The 6,649-nt window shown below is 50.3% G+C and overlaps 1 long non-coding RNA gene across 1 annotated transcript; it reads right to left on the reverse strand.

The window, feature by feature from the left end:
* Positions 1 to 834: 834 nt before the first annotated feature.
* LOC127475780 (uncharacterized) lies at positions 835 to 5,638 on the reverse strand. The gene is made up of 3 exons (XR_007906333.1): positions 5,497 to 5,638; positions 1,572 to 1,609; positions 835 to 1,008 (listed from the first exon to the last, which is right to left on the reverse strand). It is a non-coding gene; the product is annotated as an uncharacterized LOC127475780 (long non-coding RNA).
* Between the last annotated feature and the right edge of the window lie 1,011 nt (positions 5,639 to 6,649).

Genomic DNA, 6,649 nt, shown 5'->3' on the forward strand with positions numbered 1-6,649 from the left:
GTACTTTTCACTCCAAATGTGACAGCACATTAGCCTGTAGGACATCCTGTCCCCAAATGGATAACTGTAAATATTAATAATTAAAAAGTGACCCCCTCCATTATTCAAGAAAAGCTTGTATCTGTACTAAAAGCATCCAAGGGTCACGTCCCCCAGTTTTCTATCTGACAAGGGTTTGGAGGGGCTGCTTTGTGCAGGGAACCCTTTGGGGGCCCCTTGCACATGGGTAGGGCCGCACTCTGGGGATGTGGGGCTTTGGTTCTTTGGTTGCCAGGGGCCACTGTGAGTCACTGAGCCGGGGTGGGGACAATGGGCAGGGCAGGCTGGGACAGGTTGTGGTACCTGTGACATAAAAGGGAAGTGTCCCCGTGGGGCAGCTCTGCAAGGCCCATCAGGGGATGCTGCCCAGTGCAGCCTGTGCTGTGGGGAGCACGCACACAGGGAGAGGCTGGGCCGGACGAGGGCCAGGGCAGCAAGGCCGCCCCAGGGAGTGGGTTCTGCCCCTGCCTGCAGGGCCCAGCCCCTGGCAGGAGCGCCTTGGGCAGGGCCCGGTGCTGCTGCTGGGGCAGGGGGTGAGGCCTTGCCGCCTGCCAGCTGCCTGGACCCCTGTCCTTGCTGCGCCACATCCCCGAGGCTCCATCCCCGCTCCCCCAGCACCAGCTCCCTCCTTCCCAGCCCCAACCAAGCCCTTCTCTGTGTCCTCCTGCAGGCCATGGCTTTCACAACATTCCTTTTGGTGCTTGTGCAATGCATCATCCAGTCCCTGCAGGCGGTCGGGGAGGGGCTGCACAAGACTCAGTGAGCTTGGAGGTCTTTTCCAAGCTGAAGGACTCTTGGATTCTGTGATTGTGTGCTGGATTCAGCTGGGGCCGTGTTAGCAGCATTAGTTTGCTCTCAAAGTTTCCTCGCTGTCAGCTCTTGTGGCCTAAGGCTTGAGCTCCTTTAACTCCTTGTGCTGAGCTACTGATGGGAAACGAGAGGCCTCTGCGAGCAGATTCCTGGTGTTCCCTGTAGAACAGTGAGGGAGAAGGTGTAGTCAAGTGGGAAGAGGAGTACTGTTTGTGTGTGGCCTCCTATGTGGCCTTGGCGCCTTTGACGGGCTTGAGGGAGAAAAGAGCTTTGTTAAAGTGAGAAGTGAAATAGTGTGTTGGCTGTTCTCTCTGCAGGGAGAAGCTGTCGGTGGGGGAGGGGTCACAGAGTGGGGGAGAGGCTGTAAAGTGGGGGAGGGGCCACAGAGTGGGAGAGGGGTGACAGAATGGGGGAGGGGTCACAGAGTGGGGGAGGGGCCATAAAGTGGGGGAAGGGTCTAAGAGTGGGGGAGGGGCCATAAAGTGGATGAGGGGCCATAGAGTGGGGGAGGGGTCAGAGAGTGGGGGAGGGGCCATGAAGTGGGAGAGGGGTCACAGAGTGGGGTAGGGGCTACAGAATGGGGTAGGGGCCACAGAATGGGGAAGGGGCCATAAAGTGTGGGAGGGGCCACGGGGTGGGGGAGGGGTCACAGCCTGGACTCGGGGGGTCAGGGCAGTGACCTCGGGGAGGGGGAGGGTCAGGGCATGGGGTAGGGGTCTCACCTGATCCCGGGGCTATCGGGGCCATGGCGGGGTCGAACCTGGTGGGGACACCCAAGTTTTTCCCAAATTTCCCCTCATTTTTCACAGTTTTTCATCCATTTCTCCCAAATTTCCCACTCTTTCCCCAATTTTCCCCCCATTTCCCCCATTTTTCCCAAATTTCCCCATTTTTCTCAATTTTTCCCCATTTTTTTTCCAAATTCCTTCCATTGTTCCCAAATTTCCCCCATTTTTTCCCATTTTTCCCAAATTTCCCCCCATTTTTCCCAACTTTCCCCAATTTTTCATCCAATTTTACCCAAATTCCCCCATTTTTTTCTCAATTCACCCCATTTTTCCCAAATTTCCCCATTTTCCCCAAATTCCGCCATTTTTTCCCAATTTTTTCCTAAATTTCCCCTAATTTTTCCCAATTATCCCCCATTTTTCCTGATTTTTCACCCCTTTTCCCCAAATTTCTTACTTTTTTCCCAGTTTTCCCTCCATTTCCCCTCAAAATCCCCCATTTCCCCAAATTTCTTACTTTTTCCCCAAAATTTCCCCCGATTTTCCACATTTTCCCGGATTTTCCCCCAGTTTTCCTAAATTTCCCCCCATTTTTCCCCATTTTTATCAATTTTCCCCAAATTTCCCACTTTTTTCTCAAATTTTCCCCCATTTTTCCCAATTTTTCATTCGCGTTCACCAAATTTCCCACTTTTTTCCCCAATTTTTTCCCATTTTCCCCAAAATTCCTGTTTTTTTCCCCCCATTTTTTCCCACTGGGGAAATTTGGGAAATTTGGAAAACTGGGGACCCAAAAATCCAAGAAAATGTGGGGAAATGGGGGAAAAATGTGGGGGAAATCTGGAGAAAAATTGTGAAAATGTAGGAAAAATGGGGGGAAAATCAGGAAAATGGTGAAAAATCTGGGAAAATGTGGGAAAATGGGGAAATTGTGGAAAATTCTGGGAAAAATGTGAGAAAAATCCGGGGAAATGGGGAAAAATGGGGGAAAATGTGGGAAATTCTGGGGAAAATGGGGAAAAATATGGGAAAATATGGAAAAATGAGGAAAAAAAGGGGGAAAATGGGGAAAAATGTGTGAAAATCTGGGAAAATGTGGGAAAATGGGGGGAAATCTGGGAAAATGGGGGGAAATGGAGAAAAAATCCGGGAAAATGGGGAAAAAATTGGGAAAAACCTGGGAAAATGGGGAAAAATTGGGAATAAACCTGGGAAATTCTGGGGAAAATGGGAGAAAATCTGGGAAAAATGTGGAAAAAATGGGGGGGAAAGGGAAAAAAATGGGAAAAATCTGGGAAAATAGGGAAAAAGTGGGGGGAAAATGGGGAATATTCTGTGAAAATCTGGAAATATGGGGAAAAAAATCTGAGAAAAATGGTGAAAAATCTGGGAAAAATGGTGGAAAATGAGGAAAAATCTGGGCAAATGTGGAAAAAATGTGGGAAAAATCATGGAAAATGGGGGTAAATTGGGAAAAAATCCGGGGAAATGTGGGAAAAAAGGGGGGAAATCTGGGAAAATGGGGAAAATAATCGGGAAAAAATCTGGGAAGAAATGAGGAAAATGAGGAAAAATCTGGGGAAATAGGGAGAAAATGTGGGAAAATGTAGGAAAAAATTTGGGAAAATGTGGGAAAATGGGGAAAAATCGGAGAAAATGGGGGCAAAATGGGGAAAAATCTGGGGAAAATGGGGAAAATGGGGAAAAATCTGGGAAAATGTGAAAAAATTGGGAAAAACTGTGGGAAAATGGGGGAAATGAGGAGAAATCCGTGAAAATGGGGGAAAATGAGGAAAAATGTGTGAAAATGGGAAAAAATGGGAAAAAACCTGGGAAAATGGGGAAAAATTGGGAAAAAACCTGGGAAATTCTGGGGAAAATGGGAGAAAATCTGGGAAAAATGTGGAAAAAATACAGGGGAAAGGGGAAAAAATGGGAAAAATGTGGGAAAATAGGGAAAAAATGGGGGGGAAATGGGGAATATTCTGGGAAAATCTGGAAATATGGGGAAAAAAATCTGAGAAAAATGGTGAAAAATCTGGGAAAAATGGTGGAAAATGAGGAAAAATCTGGGCAAATGTGGAAAAAATGTGGGAAAAATCATGGAAAATGGGGGTAAATTGGGAAAAAATCCGGGGAAATGTGGGAAAAAAGGGGGGAAATCTGGGAAAATGGGGAAAATAATCGGGAAAAAATCTGGGAAGAAATGAGGAAAATGAGGAAAAATCTGGGGAAATAGGGAGAAAATGTGGGAAAATGTAGGAAAAAATTTGGGAAAATGTGGGAAAATGGGGAAAAATCGGAGAAAATGGGGGCAAAATGGGGAAAAATCTGGGGAAAATGGGGAAAATGGGGAAAAATCTGGGAAAATGTGAAAAAATTGGGAAAAACTGTGGGAAAATGGGGGAAATGAGGAGAAATCCGTGAAAATGGAGGAAAATGAGGAAAAATGTGTGAAAATGGGAAAAAAATCTGGAAAAATGGGGAAAATCGAGAAAAATCAAGAAAAATGTGGGAAAATGTGGGAAAATGTGGGAAAATCTGGAAGAAAATCTGGAGAAAAATCTGAGAAAATGTGGGAAAATGGGAAAAAATGTGGGAAAAATGTGGGAAAATGTGGGAAATTCTGGGAAAAGTGGAGGACAAATCTGGGAAAAATCCGGGAAAATGGGGAAAAAATAGGGAAAAATCTGGGAAAATCTGGGAGAAATCTGGGAAAATGGGGACAAAGTGGGGGGGAAATGCTGGAAATTCTGGGGAAAATGGGGGAAAATGGGGAAAGATTTAAAAAAATGGGAAAAAATCTTGGGAAAATCTGGGAAAAATGGGGAAAAATCTTGGGAAAATGTGGAAAAATGGGAGAAAATCCAGGAAATGGGGAAAAATGGGGAAAGATCAAAAAAATTTTGGAAAAATGGGGAAAATATGGGAAATTCTGGGAAAAATCCAGGAAAATGGGGGAAGAAATCTGGGCCAATCTGGGAAAAATGTGAGAAAAAATCGGGGAAAATGTGGAAAAAATGGGGAAAAAAATCTGGGAAAATCTGGAGAAAAATGTGTGAAAATCTGGGAAAATGTGGGAAAAATGTGGAAAAAATGTGGAAAAATCTGGACAAAATGGGGAAAAATCTGGGAAAATGGGGGAGAAATGGGAAAAAATCTGGGAAAATGTAGGACAATTGGGAAAAATCTGGAAAATGGGGGGAAATGTGGAAAAATGGGGAAAAATGTGGAAAAACTGGGTTAAACTGGGAGGAACTGGGAGAAACTGGGCCAGAGGGAAAGGGATGTTGCCATGGAAATGTGAGCCCGCCCCTCCCCCACCCGGTCCAGGGCCCACGGGGGGAGGGGAACTGGGTTAAACTGGGACATACTGGGAGGCACTGGGGGGGACACTGGGAGTTACTGGGAGCTACTGGGGGGGGTCACTGGGGATACTGGGATGGACACTGGAGTTACTGGGAGCTACTGGGGGGTTCACTGGGGTTACTGGGATGGACACTGGGGTTACTGGGAGCTACTGGGGGGGTCACTGGGGTTACTGGGAGTTACTGGGAGCTACTGGGGGGCTTACTGAGAGTTACTGGGAGCTACTGAGGTGGACACTGTGGTTACTGGGAGTTACTGGGATGGACACTAGGATTACTGGGAGTTACTGGGAGCTACTGGGATAGACACTGGGGTTACTGGGAGCTACTAGGAGCTACTGGGGGGGTCACTGGGGTTACTGGGGGGGTCACTGGAGATACCGGAGGCATTACTGGGGTTACTGTGAGCTACTGGGAGCCACTGGGAGTGGCCTATCCCCCTCCCTCCCCAAGGTCACCCCAAGGACATGGAGGGGGAGGAGGGGGGGAAGCCCTGCCCCCTCCCAGTCCCTCCCAGTCCCTCCCAGTTCCCTCCCAGTCCCTCCCAGTACCTGAACTGGTCACACTGGGAGCGGCTCCAGGTCCCCCCTCCAGTTTGGGCCCCCAGGGCTATTTTTGGGACCCGGTGACGTCACTGGGGGGGAGGGGCCTCGAGGAGGCGGCCCCTCCCCTCTCCCTTCCCAGTACAGACCAGTAAGGGACCAGTAACGACCCCAGTGGGGGGGGAGGGGAAGGAGGGAACACTGAGGGTGGGGATGGAGCAGGATGGTCCTTGAGCATGGGGGAAGGACAGGAGGTTCCCTGAGGGTGGGGGAAGGGCAGGACCGTCCCTGAGGGTGGGGGAGGGGTAGGCGGGTCCCTGAGGGTGGGGGAGGGGCAGGAGGGACCCCGAGGTGGGGGGAGGGGCAGGAGGGTCCTGAGGGTTGGGGAGGGGCAGGGAGGGACCCCGAAAGTGAAGGAGGGGCCCTGAGGGTCCCTGAGGGAGGGGGAAGGGTAGGAAGTTCCCCGAGGGTGGGGGAGGGGCAGGAGAGTCTCTGAGGTTGGGGGAGGGGTCCTGAGAGCGCCTGAAGGTGGGGGAGGGGCAGGGAGGGCTCCTGAGAGTGGGGGAGGGGTAGCAGGTTCACTGGGGGGAGGGGAAGGAAGGGACCCTGAGGGTGGGGGAGGGACAGGAGGGACCCTGAGGGTTGGGGAGGTGCAGGAAGGGGGGGGAGGGGCTTTGGGGGGGCCCTTAAAGGTGGGGGGAGGGGCTGAAAGTGGGTCCATCATTGGGAGGGGACACGCCCACCCAAAACCCAGTAAGTCCCAGTTGAGCTCCCAGTTCAGGGAGGGGGAGAGGATGCAAAAGACACACCCACTCGGAGAGGCTATGGCCACCTTGAGATGGGACACGCCCACCAGGGAGAGACCACGCCCACCTAAAGAAGGGACACACCCACCCCCAAACCACTAAGTCCCAACTGAGTTCTGCCTTAACTGGCCCTTACTGGTCCCACCACCCCATTCCGCGTTCCAGTGAGCCGTACTGGTCCATACTGGTTTATACTGGTCTATCCTGGTTTCTACTGGTCTGTACTGGTCTGACCTTGATGGAGATGCTGAAGTGCTCCCAACCCCCTTAACTGGTCCTTACTGGTCCCACCACCCCATTCCGTGTTCCAGTGACCCATTCTGGTTTATATTGGTCTATACTGGTCCATACTGGTT

This window comes from Manacus candei, unplaced genomic scaffold (assembly GCF_025592945.1).
Source record: "Manacus candei isolate 608988 ecotype Guabito, Panama unplaced genomic scaffold, ASM2559294v1 h1tg000047l, whole genome shotgun sequence".
NCBI lineage: Eukaryota > Metazoa > Chordata > Aves > Passeriformes > Pipridae > Manacus > Manacus candei.